The following is a 20,085-nucleotide window of genomic DNA, read 5'->3' on the forward strand; positions in this document are numbered from 1 at the left end:
GCTTGCTAGTGATGTTAATTTTAGACAGGATGTCAAACCAGACAACACAGCAAATCTGAAATCTAAATGAACCTATTTCTTCAGCAAGGGAGTTGGCTTCAACTGCCACTACAGAGTCAGTCGCATTATTTCTAACTTCTAGCAGGGCTTCCCTCACCTTCTCTGCTTGGTAGCGCAAAGCTTCAATGCTTTTAATGCGGCTTTCCCAGCGCGTCTCACTCCAGGACTTGAGGGTGAGGTCAACGTACTTCTGTAAGATGGCCCACCTTTGAGTGGACCCAGCGAACAAATTGTACACCTTCTCCACGTTTCCAAAAAAACAGGAGGCATCCGTTGATGCTTTAGCCGCATCTGAGACTGTCAGATTTAGGGTATGAGCACTGCAAGGCACATAAAAAGCTCGTGGATTTTTAACCAATAGCCTAGCCTGCACACCTTTGTTTTTGCCCTTCATATTAGCCCCATTATCATAAGACTGACCCCGACAGTCCTGAAAAGGGATGTTCAATTCTTCAAGCCTGTTAAGGATTAGATTGGACAAACCCAGGCCAGTGGATTCAGGAGCTATGAGAAATCCTAAAAAGTGCTCTTTTATTTCCGGTGTTTTGCCCAGAGTGACTATGCGCACCACAACAGACATCTGTTCACGGTGACTTACATCAGGTGTACAGTCTAATATTATTGAATAATATTTGCACTCCTTGATTTCTGACACCATTGCCTCCATTATTTTGTCACTGATACACTCTATCAGCTCATTCTGGATAGTCTTACCCAAGTAAGTGTTGTGCTGCATTCCACTATCAATTCGTCTGATGTGGTCTTTTAACACCAGGTCAAATTTTGCCATCAGTTCCACCTCTTTAAGGAAGTTCCCATTGTTGTCCTGATGCAAAGTATCAACAGACCCCCTGAGTGCAAGATTCCTCTCTGCCAAAGACTGAATGATACTAATCAAACGGATGAGAACATCTCTCCAACGATTTTTTTCTGCCTCCAAAAGGGCCATTTCTGTTGCATCAATAGTCTTCTCCTTAAAAAGACAGAGGGCAAAGTCTTTCCACTTCACCATATGATTGCAATGATCTGGACTATTCTCATGCTGTTTCAGCAAAGCACCTACATTTACCCAATCACGCTGTCCCTCTGTTGACAGTTTTGTGGACTTTCTCGAGAATAATTTGCAACAGAAGCAGTAAACCGCATCATTTTTCTTGGAATAAATTAGCCAGCTTCGCTTGATTTTTTCCCCATTAACTAATTGTCTGTATGTATAGTGGTAGTGAAAGCTTCGTCCATCTGATTTTTTGGGGAAGGTGAAGGTGTCACTTGTTGGCACTGGCCCTCTTCTTACCAGATCAGTCCTTTCTGAGTCAGACAGGACCGCTGACCATTCAACTGGGTCAATTGGAGGAGCTGTTGATCTATCTTGATAGCTGGAGCTTGTTGAGGGAGTGGATGGGAAATCTACAGCAGTGGGTGCAGATGTAGAAGGACCTGTAGGGACATTAGATTAAAAAAAAATAGAATTATAACATAACACAGGATATTTTACAGTAAAGTAAGCCAACACACAAAAAAAAACTGTTAGATTAACTGACCTGTCACGCCAGTTGAGGTTGAAACCGATGTATCAGTGAATGTAAGCGCTGGTAGCTGCTCCTCACTTTCACGTGCTGTTAACTGCCCCTCGCTTTCAGGTGCCTGCAACTCTGCAGTGGATGAACCTGCAATGATAAAACAAACAAAAATAAAAAGCTATGTTAAATGTGTCATGTCATATTAACAGGCTACGTAACCATTTGCCATCAAGAAAAACCTCACCTGCTGTATCATCAGCTGTGGAGGCACTGACACTTGATGAAACATCAGAGGCAGGTAGAGTTGGTTGCGCTCCAAAGTACTTCAACAGTGTTCCTGAAAAATAACATTGCATAAGTGCATAGTTGATGGAGCAGAATGAGTTTATTTTGCCATCATTACTTACACTCATCAACAAGCAATTCCACACCTAACAATTCATATTTATAGGCAAATGAGGCATAATTGCAGTATGGTGAACACTTAACATGGTGATCTACTGCAGCCTAATTATGAGGGTAGCACCGCTACATCACTCGCCATATTAATAAAATTGAAGTCTATTTTCATCACAGAAGTCTCCCCACCCAACATGATATTTTCTCGTAAAGACCAACACGCCATCTCTCATTAACATGTTACATTATAACTGTACTTTAAACCAAATATCTTAGTGCTCCATCTTTGCCTATGTAACAGATGCCAGCTACCATAGCTGTGCGTGTTGAACGTTACCGACGCCTTAAGAGTCGCTCTGGTCAGTGGGTTGTCAGCCTGGGCTTTTAGCCTGCTGCATAGCGCGCTGGACTCTGTCCGAGTGAGGTTTAACCTTCGACACGCACAGCAATGCTAGCTGGCATCCCACCTAGTCAGGTTAAGTTCACCTTCGGGTGTTTCCGCCAACTGAAACCGATATCTCATGGATGAAGACTCTGCACATAGTCGCGATCAGACTTACCACTATGTCACATTATAAAACAGTAATAAACTATCAACGCTTTCAGGTGTGAAATCAGAAACAATCCCTCTGAGGAGATGTGGTAAATTTGCCTTCAGCTACGTTTTCATGTAGCTGGTGCTAATGTCCACCTCAGTCAGCTAACTTTAGTTTACAACATAAGCCCAGCTAGAGCTAGCACATAGGGAGGTACATGCTTGGTTGAACATCCTAAACACTCCCAATATCCTTGACATCTTAAATCCACCTAGATAAATGTATATTAATGGGAGACATTTCACTGTTGATGGCGGGGATGTCGCTCTCGTGATGGCTTATATAAGATCATGACGTTAATTAGCCAGCTAACTAACTAACTGCTATCATAGCTACAGCCGCTACTTCAAGTGAGCACAAAACATACTGAAAAAACATACTGTAAATAATCATGCAAACATACCTTTTTCTTGCTGTTTTTTCTCCTCATCTGTCCTTTTCTTCTTTCTCTTTTCGGCACCAGAGGGATACGTCCTCTTTTGTGACATGGCTTACCGTCTCTTCCATCTGACTCTAATAAGACGCTTGAAGTTGACGCAGTGTCTATGCGCGCAAATTGTCTACGCACGCAAGGTGTCTAGTTCATGCTCATGACTCAAACGCTGGCAGACACAGCGGTTGTAGGCAGGTATATTGATCATGAAATCAGAATCATCTTGTCTTGAATTATTCATTCATTAATTCATTTATGTCACTTGTTTAATTTATTTAATATGTAAAAAAAAAAAAAAAAAAAATAGATTTTTTTTTTCTCGATTTGGGGCCCCCTGGTGGCCAGGGGGCCCCAAGCAGCTGCTTAGTTCGCTTATGCCTCGGGCCGGCTCTGATAATCCGTCTATGCCTAGCGCGTAATTGCGCGTCTGACTCATCCTCACTGACCTGACGTGCAGCTGTCTGTCCTAGCAGAACTGATCATCATTAGCCAGGTAACGGTCCCCCGTGAGGTCCCTGTATACCACCTTTACCAGTACTTTCACAGAATCAGAAGGAAAAACAACTCATGATGGGAGAAGGGGGAAAGTAGAGGGCCTTCGTTTGGGATAAACGTTTAGAAAGACCGTGCCTGAGAAGAAAGGTCCCCACTAGGGCCTGTAAACAGGAACATGGTCCCATGGTCAGGTGGTAAGTGTGGTTAGCCTGGTAGGTGAACACTTACAGGAGGAAAGGGGGACAAGCAGAGTGTCTCCCTCTGAGCTTTGTGAACAAACCCTACAATGTAGTGGAGAAGAATGAAGCACAGTTATATGTTATTACGATATAACTTTCTTTAAATAGGGTAATGTGTCGTTTCGCTGATGACTGAGAACCTTCACAGAAATAAAAGGATTCATCAAACAGATTAACCCTGAATAAAAAGAAGTGCTCTATCTGAGCTGAATGTCTTTTATAATCGCTTTAATATCTATGACTTTAGCCATGAACTGTCTGTAGCTAAAGATGCTTCCTCAGAAAGTCCAGCTATACATATTGAGTGTGATTCTGTTCTTAAACTATTTAAAGGGGTTAAAGAGAGGAAAAGTCCCGGCCCAGATAATATCAGCGGCCGCCTTTTGAGAAACTGTGCCGACCCACTTTCTGTTATTTTGTCCTTTATTTTGACGAAGTCCCTTCAGCTGGGTACTGTCCCACGCATCTGGAAGAACTCTGTCATCGTGCCTGTCCCCAAGATCACTCTGTCATTGTCTCTCTCCTTAATGATAAGGACTGCCAGCATGGGCCCATACTGACTGGTTTTAATTCTTGGTGTGAACGCTCCTTCCTGAATATCAATGTCACAAAACCAAAGAAATGATTATTGATTTCAGAGGAGCATCTTCCCCTGGTCCCCCCTCCTTTATCAGCAACCAGGCTGTCGACATGGTGGAACAGTACAAGTATCTGGGGACAATTATTGATAATAAACTGACTTTTGATGCCAACTCTGACGCCATATGCAAAAAAGCCCACCAACGGATGTACTTTTATCGTAAGCTGAAAAGTTCTAATGTTGACAGCTGTTTTATGAGAATGTTTTATTCTTGTTTTATTGAGTCTGTTTTAACATTTTCTTGTATCTGTTGGTTTGGGTCTCTTTCTCTTAAAAATAGGAAGAGGATGGAGAACATTGTGAAAGTGTGCAGTAAAATTGCTGGCGTTAGTCTTAAGGACCTATCTTTTTTATACAGAGCCAGAGCCACTATAAAGGCACAGGCTATCTTAGCTGATTGCACCCATCCGCTCTTTGCGGCATACAAGCTGTTGCCATCTGGGCGCAGGTATGCACTGCCGGGGTGTAGGACTAACCGCCTTAAAAGCTCATTTGTTCCTGCCACCATCAGACTCCTCATCGAGATCATGTAGCATGTGTTTTTTACCTGTGATTACTGTGTACTGTGTGACTGTGTTTTTGTCTGTTTGTGTTTTTTGTCCTGCTGGCTGTAAAAAGAATTGCCCCTCGGGGATAATAAAGTTTACCTTACCTTACTTTTTTAATCCACAGCCAGATGAAGTGTCTTTAGATGGTTCAAAAATGTGTTTCAGCTCTTCATGCATGGAAAGATTTTAAGCCACATGGTCTTAAAATGACAGATTTTTGAATGGAGTCTGGTGTGTGAATATGCAGACAAAGTTGGTAGCTAGCGACAGCTGCGTGCATGGGTCTGCCAAGTGATGTTGAGGTGAAATTTAATGACAAACAATGGCTGATTACAGATAACAAACATTAATAGATGTCAGTGTGTTTGTTGTTCCAGAAAAACAACATATCTGAGCATCATCACGACCATCATCAGCATCTTCTGTGTGTCTCTGCAGTTCCTCTCACTAACCACATGGTGGTGGTCTTTCTCCTTGATGCTTTCTGTCAGCTCCAGCTGCAAATTCAAATCTATCACTCAGCCATGACGGGAGAGCTTACCTGATGATGTGACAGCGAGCTGACACACAAACACACATGTAACATCAGACATGTTTAATGCAACATGTTCTTCTTCATCCGAATCAATCAGAGAAAACATTCAAATACTGATAATACAACAAAGATATATAGAGGCAGTAATAAATGATCCCATCTGACACTAACCCTCGTCTTCTTCTTCAGCATGAGACGTTTGAAGAGCAGAGTTTGGGAGAATGAAGGTCTCAGTCTGACAAACTGCACAACAAAATAGAAGCTTTTCATTCTTTCTATAGTAAACATGAACAACTATACAGCATGTTCTCGCCTTGAATCCATCATTGTGTTTAAATTGAGCCCAGTGTGTTATTTCTCTTTATTCTAATGAAGCTGTAGTGATTTTACACCCTTCAATAGAGGCTGAACTGTTGTTTTATGGAAAGCAGCAATACTAAACAAAGAAAGTTATTATGATGAATGTTATTATCTTTGTGCTGACTGTGTGCTGTGTACCCCACGACAGCTTCAGCCGAGCCGTCAGTCAGCAGCAGCGGCCTTATCTGTCCGCCGCAGGGGCTGATGGGAGTTCTGAGGTCCTGTTAGAAACCACGTGACCCTCGTCTGATCTCACAGCTCGTCCTCGTTCGGCCTCAGCAGCATCAGAGCGCCACTTCTCCTCAGGTTCCCCAGAGGAAACACCGCTGCACAAGATGCGTCTCCTCCCAGCTGCTGCCCTGTGCTGTCTGTGTTCAGGTGAGTGTTTCCAGCCAATCAGGAGCCCACAGACTCTACCTGTATCAAACGCCAACCTTCACCTGTCTGTCTCTTTCTCCACAGCGCTGCTTGCCACGGCAGAAGAGCTGATTCAGGAGGATTTAACACTGACCAGGAGAGAGGCTGAAAATGTCTCCTTCAGCTGTGGCATCGACCAGTGTGATCGTAACTGGGTATACTGGTACCAGAAGAAAGACACAGAAACATTCAGATGGATTCTTATGATAGACAGGAGTGATGATGAAATACGTAAAAGCTCCAATCATCCTCAGAAAGGTGATTTCTCAGCTGTGTATAAACAGAACGTCTGTGAGTTGCAGCTCCAGAACGTTACACTCTCTCATTCAGCCTCATATTACTGCTCCTGTTGGAAGCTTGATCCCCACAGTGAGAAAAGATGCGAGCAGCCTGAACAAAAACCAACAGATGAGTTAGTAACAGGAAGAGAGCAGTAAACCACAGCCCAGGTTCACATGTTTCACTCAGCCAGAGTCACAGACACACTGAACTGATGGATTCATGTCTCTCCTGCTGTCAGCACTTCTTCACTGTAATATAATATTCATGTGTATTTGTGTCAGCAGCTTTATTGTTGCTCCACACAGAGAACAAAATGATCAAGATACAGAGAAACAATAAAGGTCAGAAACTCATACAAACATCATCCAGGTCAAAAGATCAAATAGATGTGCGGCTGGATCAAAGTCACAACGCTGATGGAAACTTAATGATGTCACAGCTCAGCTCAAGGCCTGCTCATACAAAACACAACATGCTCTCTACTCGTCTCGTGTACAAATCAAACGCTACATCAAAATGTAGAATCAGGCGCACCACCGGATTTTAGTACAGGAAGTGTTCTGGCCTGTAGTCGGAGTAGTTTTGACCAATCACGTGTCAGCAGGCTTCAGTGAATGCAGGAAACTTCAACTTTATTGTCCCCGAGGGGAAAATTTGTTTTGCAGCCAAGTAAGAGAAAAAAACCTTTAGAAAACAGACACATAGACTGGGTTAGAAAAAACATGAAAACACATCAGAGTTAACTGAGAATACATCAAGTAAAAAAAACAGGCGAACGTAATCCACCGTGATGACATCATGACTCCCGTCAGCTTCATCTGACAACCATTCAGCTTCTTATTGATCTCTATAAACAGACAGCTGCAGGCTAACAGCTAACAATCTGTGCTACAGCTAACATTCAACTAGAGACAAATCTGCTTGATGCTGTGTCTTAAAAGATGATCAGCGTTTAGATTTCCCGACTTCCTCAAATGCATCATAAACGATGGCTCCGCCTCTGAAGTAAGCCAGAGTGCAGCCTCTGTGTAACTTCCTGTTTACAGTGAGACTGAGACTCAGCACAGACAGATGAACGGGCGCTCCTCCGGGGGATGGGACGAACCGAGAGATGACAGCGTTTATTTAGCAGACACATCTGGAGGGAGAATTTACCTTTGATCTGAACACACGGTCGCTTCTCGAGCTGCTGACTGGACTGTAAACAATGCAGCGCACGGAGGAGGACGTCGGGCTGGGAGTCGTTTATCACGCAGCAAATCTAGAAGATAGGAGGCTCGCCTGTTTTTACAGCGAGCTGCTCGCGGTTCTCGGCCGAACTGAAGGTGAAATGTGGAGAGACATGATCTCTTATCAGCACCACTAATGTTTTATTGTGACGTGTTTCCAGGGCAGCTGATTGGTGGATAAAGTCACTCACAAGGCTCCTCACTGCAGATCCTTCTTCATTTTCTTTGAAATAAAACGTAAAGTCATTATGTAAGTAAAAAACAAATCAATAACTCAGGTTACAGACATTATTACCACGTTATTATGTCGTACGACCCCTCAAGTGTGACCGGACACTGGTGCTGACAGGAAGTGCACAGGGCGTAAGGAAGCATCATCATCAACGAGGTCAATATCATCATGAATATCCTGATCAGCATCATCAATATCATCAATATCATCAATATCGTAAAGGTCAGAGGAGGAAGGCCTGTTAGAAGAGAAACCAAGGATTGTGATCAGTGTACACGACAGTCGGTGTATTTGCAGAGCCGACATAAACTTCAAAATGTGTGAGTGCGAGAACGAGGGCGAGAGCCTCCTTTGCGATGGTAGAATACTTCTGTTGATGCCGAGTGAATTTCTTGGAGAAATACGAGACCGGGTGTTCCACCCCATCGTCTCCTTCTCGGAGGAGGACAGCACCCGCTCCCACGTCACTGGCATCAACAGAGAGATTAAACTGACGGTCGAAAACAGGCGCAGCAAGTACAGGGGCATTAGTCAACAAAGCTTTAATACAGTCAAACGCATACTGTGTCAGGGTCCTCGTCTGGCTGCCCCGTGTTTCCCTGTGTTTCCCCTCCCTTGTGTGCCTGTATGTTCTCTCTTTGTGTGTCAGTAGGAGCTGGGCGTGGCCTTGCTGACTTCTCAGAACAAGCCTGCACACCTGCCGCTCATCAGCTCATCAAGCCACCTACACTCTGCTCTGTATAAAAGCCCGGTTGAGACAGTCATTCCTCCCAGTTCGTCCGTTCACCACATGTGCTCTTCGACCAGGCTGCTCTTTGAAAGCTTTTTGACCGTTTGTTTGTTGTACTGACTCTGTGTTTTTTTGTGCTTAGATCCACCTTCTCCTGCCGTCTCCACCGTCTCCACGCCCAGCTCCTGTCCTCAAGCCACTCTGGTCCGCCCTGCCCTGCTCAACTTCAGCCTTTCAGTTTGGAATAAATGAGCTTTTGTCAGCCTGCATTTCCAGTGTGTTTGCTGTGTGTACGTGGGTCCAACTTTTTGGTTACATTATAACATACTGGCAACTCTGAGAGCAGCAAAAACGCCTTTGGGGCTCAACAAATCGCTGAGCGGAGCCGCGACAGCAGAGACATTTTCACAAGAACGTTTCTGTTTCTAACAGGTTAACTGCTTTGGGGGACTTGTTCTTTTAGTTCAACACAAAACAGTTGTTGAAGGTGTGGCCACGCTGCTTACAAGACAAACAAACTGGCTTATCCGTAGCCCCTTCCTTAACACTAGACTTCACCTCCACGTCAGAGCTCCACTTCGCTGACGACACAAAGGACTTGGCTACAGGAAAACTACGCTCTGTGGATAAATGGGACCTTTCAAATGTATCCCTGTGTGTGAGGACGTACTCATCCGCAAACTCGAATCATAATCCAGACTCACTTCAGCCGGTAAGGACGCGTACGCATCCTGCGCTTTACCAGTAAGCACACGCTGAAGAAGCAGAGGCCAGACATTTGTAGGCCATTTCAAAGTCTTCGCCACACGTTCAAACAGAGTAAAACATTGATCCACATCTTTCCCATTAAATGGAGGAATTCATCGGATACATTTATTTATATCAAATTCCTCGTACTGAGAATGAGACGCAGCCGGTGAGGAAGACTGTTGGAGCTCAAGCTGTCTCTTGGTTTCCTCTTGCATTTTTAGTACTTCCAATTCATTGCTCAGTTCTTTTTCTTTCATGTCTAAGCGCTGCATTTCAATTTCCAACTCTTTAAATCGGAGCATTTCTTACAGACTTTGTTTCCAGCAGGTGAACACAACGTACCGGGGTCGCAAAGCAAGGTCTCTGTCTGAGACGGCGCAGACAACAATTCGGATTGTATTACTTGTTTTCTTGATTGCTTAGACACAGTTACCTCAAAGTGATCAGCAATAACGATAACATTTTCTTTCGTGCACCGATGAAACGTATCAAGAGTCGGTTTCCCAACGAAATCATCCAAGTTAACCTCCATTGTTATGAGTTCATGTTAAACAACCGCTGACCACAAAACCGGTCAGGACGGAAACTCAGATTTTACCGGCTGACAAAACACAGCCCAAAAATAGCACAACATACAAAAGATTCACTGCACACACAAAACAGCAGCACAAAGGAATCAACGGCGTCCAACACGTGTGTGCGTAAAACTTCACCTGGCACGCACACACACAGAAGGAGGCACTTTGAAACAAGCAGCAAACTACACAAGGTATCAAAGCAACACACCACTGTCAAACTACGCGTCACTTAACACATGGTGAGAGAAAAAGTCACAATGACACAGTTTGCGATCACAAATAACTGCGCCGAGACAACACGCACAGCTACAACACCGAGGGGAAAAACATCAGCACTTACCCGCACGCGGCGTCTACATGAGCCGACAAACAAAACCACGCAATGTGGAAAAAAAGGTGTGGACGAGCCCCCAAATATGTTACGGCCTCTGTAACACACACAAAACGGCTCTAGAGACCGAACACATAAAGGACACCATGACCAAAGCTCAAAGTCAAACAATCATATTTTATTGCAACAAAATGCCTGTAAGTAGAAAAACATTAGAGTGACAAACAAAAAGGGTCGAGCTCCCGGCCACAAAGAACAAAAGATGGGGACGGACTGAGCCAGCCATGCAGCTGGCCGTCACACTCAGACCATCCCCCTTCACTCCCTCAAAGAAACTCTACCTAACAAAATAAGAATTCAAAAACTAAACTACCGGGGAGCTCCAACCCAAACTTAAATAATCAATCAATCAATCAATCAAACTTTATTTGTATAGCGCCAAATCATAACCAGGGTTATCTCGAGACACTTTACAGAAAGAGCAGGTCTAGACCGACTCTTTGTTATGTTATTTAAAGAGAGGCCCAACATGAATCACCATGAGTAGCACTTAGCAATTCGGCACATTGGCAGAAAAACTTCCTTTAACAGGCAGAAACCTCGAGCAGAACCAGACTCATGCTGAACAGCCATCTGAAGAGACTGGATGGGCCGAACATGGGATAGAAGGAGATGCAGGATAGAGACAGGCAAAGAGAGCAACAACAACATATGTTCTTGTTACCACAACAACATATGTCCTTGTTACATGAACAACAACAGACACATACTTATGGTTACAATGCCAATAATAGTGGTAGACTAGGGTGAAGATTAGCAAATAAATAAATTAGCGAGAGAAGCAGAGTAATGATAAAGGCTGAGGTAATCGTAATTGTAACAGTTGAAGTCAACAGGTCTACTATTAGCATTAGCAGCAACAATAATGATACTATGGGGAAGGCTGATGTTAGTAGTTGTTGCAGTCGAGCAGGTCCACAGCAGCAGGTGGTCTGCAGCAACGATCCTCAGGAACCTTCAAGACAAGGGAGCACGAGAACTCCCAGGAAGATATGTGGTTAGTAATGTTAATGGGACCAGAAGATACAGAGTTAATGAGCTGCATTAATATGACAGAGAGAGAGAGAGAGAGAGAGAGAGAGAGAGAGAGGGAGAGAGAGAGACAGAGACAGAGAGAGAGAGAGAGAGAGAGGGAGAGAGAGAGAGAGAGAGAGAGAGAGAGAGAGAGAGAGAGAGGGAGAGAGAGAGAGAGAGAGAGAGAGAGAAGCTTGGTGTGTCAGATCCCCCCGGCAGTCTAAACCTATAGCAGCATAACTCTGGGCTAGTCCAACCCTGAGCCAGGCCTAACTATAAGCTTTGTCAAAGAGGAAAGGTTTAAGTCTACTCTTAAAAGAAGAGAGGGTGTCTGCCTCCCGGACCCTGACTGGTAGATTGTTCCAGAGGAGGGGGGCCTGGTAATTGAAGGCTCTACCTCCAACACTACTCTTAGAGACTTTAGGTACCACAAGCAGGCCTGCATCCTGGGAGCGCAATGTTCTAGAGGGGTAATATGGCACTATGAGCTCTTTAAGATTTGATGGTGCCTGACCATTAAGAGCTTTGTAAGTAAGAAGAAGGATTTTAAATTCTATTCTAGATTTTACAGGAAGCCAGTGCAGAGAGGCTAATACAGGAGAGATATGATCTCTCTTCCTAGTTCTTGTCAGCACACGTGCTGCAGCATTTTGTACCAGCTGCAGAGTTTTTAGTGACTTATTAGGGCAGCCTGATAGTAACGAGTTACAATAATCCAACCTGGAAGTAACGAATGCATGGACCAGTTTTTCTGCATCGTGTTGAGACAGGATGTGTCTGATGTTTGTTGTGAAGATGAAAGAAGGCTGTCCTTGACATTTGTTTTATGTGGGAGATGAAGGACATATCCTGATCAGACAGAACTCCCAGATTCCTAACAGTAGTGCTGGATGCCAGGCTGATGCCATCTAGGGCAGCTATATCATTAGAGAAAGAATCTCTGAGGTGTTTTGGGCCGAGCACAATAACTTCAGTTTTGTCTGAATTAAGTAGCAGAAAGTTTCTAGTCATCCAGATCTTTATGTCCTTAAGGCATGCTTCTAGTTTAGATAGCTGATTGGTTTCGTCTGGCTTCATAGATAAGTATAATTGAGTATCATCTGCGTAACAATGAAAATTAATGGAGTGTTTCCTCATGATATTACCCAGAGGAAGCATATATAAGGTAAAAAGAATCGGTCCGAGCACAGAACCTTGTGGAACTCCATGACTAACTTTGGTTTGCATAGAGGACACATCATGAACATTAACAAACTGAGATCGATCTGATGTATAAGATTTAAACCAACTTAGTGCAGATCCTGTAATGCCAATTAAATGTTGTAGTCTCTGTAACAGGATGTGATGGTCTATCGTGTCGAAAGCGGCACTAAGATCTAACAGGACGAGTACAGAGAGAAGTCCTCTGTCTGAAGCAGGAAGTAGATCATTTGAAACTCTCAGTGCCGTCTCAGTGCTGTGGTGGACTCTAAATCCTGACTGAAAGTCCTCAAATAAACTGTTGTTATGAAGAAAGTCACATAATTGATTAGCGACTGCTTTCTCAAGGATCTTTGAGATAAAAGGAAGGTTAGATATAGGTCTATAGTTAGCTAAGGTGCCTGAATCTAGGGTAGGCTTTTTAAGAAGTGGCTTAATTACAGCTAGTTTAAAATACTGGGGTACATAGCCCGTCGATAAAGACATATTGATCATATCTAGTAAAGAAGTGCTAATTGAGGGAAAGACTTCCTGAAGCAGCTTGGTTGGAATCGGGTCTAAAAGACAGGTTGATGGTTTAGACGAAGATATCAGAGAATTTAGCTCAGGAAGGTCAATTGGAGAAAAACAGTGTAAACATCAGGTTTTTGAGCAGTTTCCAAAGATACATCTGCACCAGTTAACGGCAGGAGGTTACACATTTTGTCTGTGATCTTTAGGATTTTGTCCTTAAAGAAGCTCATGAAATCATCACTGCTGAGGCCTATAGGAATACTTGGCTCAGTGGAGCTGTGACTCTCTATCAGCCTGGCTACAGTGCTGAAAAGGTACCTGGGATTGTTTTTATGTTCTTCTATGAGGGAGGAGTAGTAGACACCTCGAGCATGCCGTAGGGCCTTCCTGTATTTATTAAGACTATTTTGCCAGAGTAAACGAGACTCTTCTGTTTTGGTGGATCGCCACATTCTTTCAGATTTACGCGACATTTGCTTCAAGTTACGAGTTTCTGAGTCATACCATGGAGCTAGCCTCTGTCGTTTGATAATCTTCTTTTTTAAGGGGGCAATCGAGTCTAGAGTACTTCTCAGCAAACCTGCAGGACTATCAACAAACTGATCAAGCTGAGAGGGACTAACATTAGCATCAGAGCTTTCTGTAGTAAACAGATGTGGTAAAGAATTAAAAGCAGCTGGAATTGTTTCCTTAAATTTAGCTACAGTCCTGTCAGACAAACATCTTGTGAGGACATTTTTGTTAACTGGAGAGTAGTCGGTTAACAGGACATCGAATGTTACTAAATAGTGATCTGATAAAAGAGGATTTTGTGGGAAGACAATTAAGTTTTCGGTTTCAAGGCCATAAGCTAGAACAAGGCGGAGGGTGTGGTTAAAGCGGTGAGTAGGCTGGTTTACACTTTGAGTGAAACCAATAGAGTCCAAAAGGGACATAAATGCCATGCTAAGACTATCATTATCAACATCTACATGAATATTGAAGTCCCCTACAATAATAATTTGATCTGAACTCAGGACTAAATCTGATAAAAACTCTGAGAATTCAGTTAGAAAAGCAGAGTATGCGCCAGGAGGGCGGTATACTATCACAAATAAAACAGGCTGTAAAGTTTTACAGGCTGGGTGTGAAAAACTCAGAACAAGGCTTTCAAAAGAGCTGAAACTAAGTTTGGGTCGAGGGTTGATTAGAAGACTAGAACTGAAGATAGCTGCCACTCCACCACCTCGACCAGTGTCTCGAGGAGTATGAGTATTAAGATGACTGGGAGGAGTGGATTCATTTAAGCTGACATATTCTTCCTGACACAGCCAAGTCTCAGTTAAAGAGAGTAAATCAATATGATCATCTGATATCAGATTCCAAATAACAAAACCCAGCACGCTAACCCGAGCATGGGAAAGAGAGACAAAAACAGGAAGTGAGGAAAAAGAAAGATTTCCCCCAGAGCTGCGCCTGGACGTGTGATTCAGCTTCTCTCTTTCCTCCTTCTCCACTGGCCTCCTCTTACTCCCCCACCGCCTCTGATGAGGAGGCGGTCCTATGGCTGGTGATCAGGTGTTCTGCTGTTACCTGACAGGTAGAGGGAAAACCAGAGAGGAAGAGAGAGAGAGCAATAGAGCGGCCGGCACGTAACAATGGTGAGCAGCAAGGTGAGCCTGATCTCCTCATGACCTGACTCCGCCCACCAGGTGCCCTGAGGCCTGAACTACAGAACAAGTTCAACATACCCAAACCCTTTTGTTTATCACGAGTCAGTAACCCTTACAAAGGAGGTCGCCACGCTGGTTATCAGCTCGGTGAGGCCGTGTGTGCACTGAAAGCAAACTCACTCCCACTGATTGTGTATTGCAAGCAGCTGATTGGCTGCTCAAAGCATGCTGGGATACCTTTCCCAGCAGACCAAGCGGCCCCTTTGAACACCTTTCCCCTCGTCATGTGACAATCATCCACCTTTAGTGATGAGCTGTTCATTAAAGTCCTTGTGAGGAGCTGGTCGGATTGAATGAATCCTCATTCTCGACAACACGTGACCAGCGAGGCCGACGGGTTCAGACTAATTGATGAGCACGCTCAGTAAGTCAACCAAAGTGTTTCTGTGAGCTCATTCCCATAAAGGGGCGGAGTCTGCAGCATATGACCAATCACAAACATCAACAAGTGTTCTGACAGCAGGTGGTCATATTTTACAGACTCAGAGCAAACTCTGATATCAGACAGATATAAAGAAGTGAACTCATAATCCAGACTAAAGTCCACTCAGCTGCAGCTGACAGATCCCCGCCTGTGGAAACGCACAAACTCAGGTTTATAATATCACTGCTGCATCATCAGTGAACGACAGATCCGACTAGGATTACATCTGTGTGTTACAGTCACTTCATTTGTTGCTCACATGTTTTGTTACTGAAGGGAACTTGAAACTTATTCTTGCAGCTGCAGCACAAATTGAAATTAATATCATGGTAAACAAAACAGAGCAAACAAGATGAATGAAGAGAAAAATTAGAGTCCAGTTCATCCTGAGGGGAACATGAATGTGTGATCACATTAAACGTTCATCCATCCAACAGCTAAGATATTTCACTCTGAGCTGAAAACACTGACCTGCTGGTGGCGCTAAAGGAAACGTCAGAATCCACACAGTGAACCAATGAATGAATGAATGAATGAATGAATGAATCCTCAGGGGACCAAGAATGTGTACAGATCCATCCATCCTCTGGTCCAGGTCCGATCCATGTGGACTAAAGTCGTGGACAGACAGACATTAGCTTCCACAGAGCAACACTGCTGGTGTCTAAAGAGACACTAACAGAAGAGACAGTCATGTTGATGTGAACTTTACAATAGAATAAAGAACAATAGAAAACCTTTATTGTCTTTATACAATGTACAATAAAGTTAAGGAATGCTTCACCTTAAGTGAGCGACATTCAGGCACCACAGTAACATATAAACATGCATCAAGTCAAACAATGTGTGTATATTGCACATTAAAATGTTGCACAGTAGATAATATATATTGCACAGTAAATAAAGTGTCTTACATCAGATAAAAACACATCACAGAGCTGAAATATGATCCTGCTTCATCATTTGGACTCGTTCATGTCAGCAGACACTTTGAGCAGCACACAGGTTTTTGTATCAGTCTGTTTCACTGTGGGAAGGAGGATACTACTACTTAATCTTTGGCTCTGGAACTAAACTGATTGTAACAGGTAAGAACAAACATTCATAACTTCAGTTTTTTTGTTTTATTATTTTCTGTGTTTCAGTCTTTACATGTTGTTGTTGTTGTTTTCATATTTAGCAGACAACTCAGCCACACAGCTGTGATAACATTAAAAAGGTTCATGATCCCTTAAAATATCTATTTAAATTTAAATTCACATCTAAAGTTATTCTACATTTCTGCACTGGATGAACCTGAGTTTAAAAGAAAAGGTTTCATCACAATCAGAAATACTTTATTAATCCCCACTTTGTTACAGTCGCTCTGACACAGAGACAGCAAAGGGAAATATATGGCATAGAATAGAAGTCAGAAAAATGTCCAACATGTGCATTCTATATACAAAACAATAAGAGACAAAGATGAAATGCTGAGAAGTGGATCTACGGGGATTTAAATATGAATGCCAGAATTAAATAGAATTGGCAGAATAAAGTTAAATACAAAAAAAGATGCAAAAGAGTTAAATACATAAGAGTTATTTACCAATGAACAGTATAAGGCAGTGTGTAAAGTTAATATATATAATGTTACAAATAAACTGTGTTTGATCGTCTCAGTAACTCAGCTTGTTTTGTGAAAACAAGATTATGTATGAAATTACAAACTTTGAAATCTATCAGTTTATTATATTTTTAAAACCATATAACTTTAAATATTTAATGTTTAATCATTAAAATGAACCTCATGACAATTGTGTCTCATATGATCGTGCATGCGTCTTTAAGTGGAAGATTTATTGATATAATTAGCCAGAAAGATATTTAATATAATATTACTATACTTTTACTGTTAATGTATTCCAATGTGTATTTTATTATTTAATTAACAGGATGATGTTTAACGGCTCAAACAGAAACATGTTTGTATCTTAAATATATAGAACAGTAAATATATGTTGGATAGTAAATTATATTTTATATTAGTTCTTACAAACATTAGATTCTTTAACAATACATACAATATTATATTTATTATATATTATTATAATATTTGGTTCTTCTGCTCTGGGATCAATAATATTTTATCTTATATAATATCTGTATTTTTTATTATTTGACATCCAAACTTTCATTGAAGTTTTGAGTCTAAATTTTAAATTGTGATTAAAAACACTTTTAACTTATTGTTTTATTGATTTGATTATTCAACAATGAGAGTAAATTACATGATCATAAATCTATAATAAGTTATACATAATGTTGTTAAAATGCTGATTGTATTTAGTGTGAATGTAAATATGTAACTTATAATAATTACATTAACATTAATACAAAGTATTTTATATTGTATAAAGGTATATTAGCTGATTGTGTTATATTGTTATTTTGTTCCTGTCTGTCTTTAATAAATCTGAACTTCTCATGTTAATTTATTTATTGTATTTTTATTAAAAATGATTCAGAATCAGTTTTTTTCAGTGCTTATAGTTGAGTACATGTTAGAGTTTATATAACGAGCTGTTCTTATTGTAATAATGACAATGACAATTGTGTTTCATGTGTATGTGTTACCTGTATAATGACATCAGCAGATAACTGTTTTATATGCAGGTGAACACAGTTTATGTGCTGACCTTAGTGCTGTATTGTGTGTGTGTGTGTGTGTGTGTGTGTGTGTGTGTGTGTGTGTGTGTGTGTGCTGCTTCAGACGAGCAGGTAGTGAAGCCCGTGGTGAGCGTGTACCCGGCAGCACCCACAGCCCAGCTGGAGGGGAAGAGATCCCTGCTGTGTGTGGCCTCAGCCATGTTTCCTCCTCTGGTCCAGATCTCCTGGAGAAGACGAGCGGAGGACGGTCCTCTGGAGGAGCTGCCCCCTTCTGAGGGAGAGCAGCTGGAGCTCAGAGAGTCGGGACGCACTGCCGCCATCAGAGTGATTGATCAAGACGTTTTCTACACATATAAATACCTCTGCTCTGTGCGGCACGAGGGAGGCACAGTGGAGGCCCAAAGAGAACAAGGTAAGGAAGGCTTGTTGTCTGTGGAGATGCTGTCAAAGAAAAGAGGTGAGCAGATGAATGACTCTTCTTTTTTACCTCCTTTCTGTGTCAGAGGTTCCGGCACTTTCCCTGTTTCAATACAAGGTGAAGCTGCTTGTGCTGCTGTACACGGTGCTGATAGTGAAGAGTCTGGTGTACTGCTGTGGACTCTGTCTGCTGAGGATCCTCACAAACAAGGGACCGTCCATCAACAGCACACATGCTGACTGACTGTTTTCTGCTCGACCTTTCTCACAATCAAATCTCATCAATTCACCTCATTTAAAGCTTCATCAGCAGTTAAACGTGTAAAAAAAATGCCTTATTTGTATAATAGATGATTGATCTTCTATTTAATACAATATTCAGAGTGCAGCAGTTTCTTTTTTTATTCTCTGTAACTTTCTCAATAAACTGAAAAATCCCAGTTTTGTGTTTCATACAAATCTTTCATTTCATTTTGGCTTCACAGCAAAAAACTCAGAATCAGCTTCATTGGCCGCGTTCGTTCACACCTACAAGTAATTTGACTCTGGTTGTTTGTAGCTCTCAATATACGTTTACTCAGCACCAAGAATGAATGTACATATATGTGTTTATAAGAATAGAAGCATACCACTAGGAAAGAACGACACAGTCAGACAAATATTCGCAAACATGAACATTAAGCTGTTATATACATGTGACTTGGTTTGGGTGTGCCACCATGTTCACTGTGCCCCCTTTTCATAACTGTGTCAGTGTGAAAGTAAAGCTCTACGCCGAAGACACTGTTGCTTATATACAACAACAAACAGCAGAGCTGCTATGAAGCTACAGCTGCTATAAAATAATTACACAGCGACTTGATCAGTCGGACTGAAGTCTGAATGTTGTTGAAATGATGGGTGTGATAATTTTTTGGTATAGATGCTGATTATACGTAAAATAATATTCATGACGGTGCAAGAAATTTGACAATAAGTTAATCAATAAAGTAATACAATGTAGAAAAACATTATTATGGAGTTATTTATGATATAATTTACTCTTAATTTCAGATTTTAAACCTTTTAAAAATGAAATAAACATAATGTGAAAGTTATCCTAAGATAAAAATTAATTAATTTTATTTTTTAACATTTGTTACAGAATAAAGTTGTTGTCACTTAACATGGATCAAAGAATGATGCTGATGTCATTTTATTCATAAATAAATAACTTGTTGTGTCTATTGATGTTGCACGCTTTGATCTTTTCCCACATGTTCTAATATGTTGTTTTATGTTACATGTTGGGATCAGTCATTAAACTCTGACACTTACAGAATCAATAAAACAAAACAAACTAAAATAATTATCACTACAATAATTTGTACTTTTTTGTACTTTTTTATATATATATATATATATCGATAGATAGATATATTTTGATCTTTATTTTTTACCCTCTGTGTGCTGATTCTTTCCTATTGTATTGTACTGTATAAGCTGCTGGAGAGTGAATTTCCCAGAGGGAGTCATCCCAAAGGGATCAATAAAGTTGAGTCTAAGTCTAAGTCTAGTGTGAGGTCTCTAAACAGATTAAGAGCAGACTGCAGGTTGAACATGTCTTTTTATTTCAGCTTCTCAGCTCTGAGTTCACAGTTTGAAATGTTTCTCTCACAGATTATAAAAAGCTGAGACAGTTTGTGCTGAGCTCGGAAATCAAACTCAAGTTCCTGGAATGAT

The 20,085-nt window shown here is 41.7% G+C and overlaps 1 pseudogene; it reads left to right on the top strand.

Annotated features, from left to right (window-relative positions):
• The first annotated feature begins 6,146 nt into the window (after positions 1–6,146).
• LOC138612001 (immunoglobulin lambda-1 light chain-like) lies at positions 6,147–19,360 on the top strand (annotated as a pseudogene).
• The last annotated feature ends 725 nt before the right edge of the window (positions 19,361–20,085 follow it).

This window comes from Semicossyphus pulcher, unplaced genomic scaffold (assembly GCF_022749685.1).
Source record: "Semicossyphus pulcher isolate SPU_LCO1_2020_fin unplaced genomic scaffold, fSemPul1.0.p SCAF_7, whole genome shotgun sequence".
Taxonomy (NCBI): Eukaryota; Metazoa; Chordata; class Actinopteri; order Labriformes; family Labridae; genus Semicossyphus; species Semicossyphus pulcher.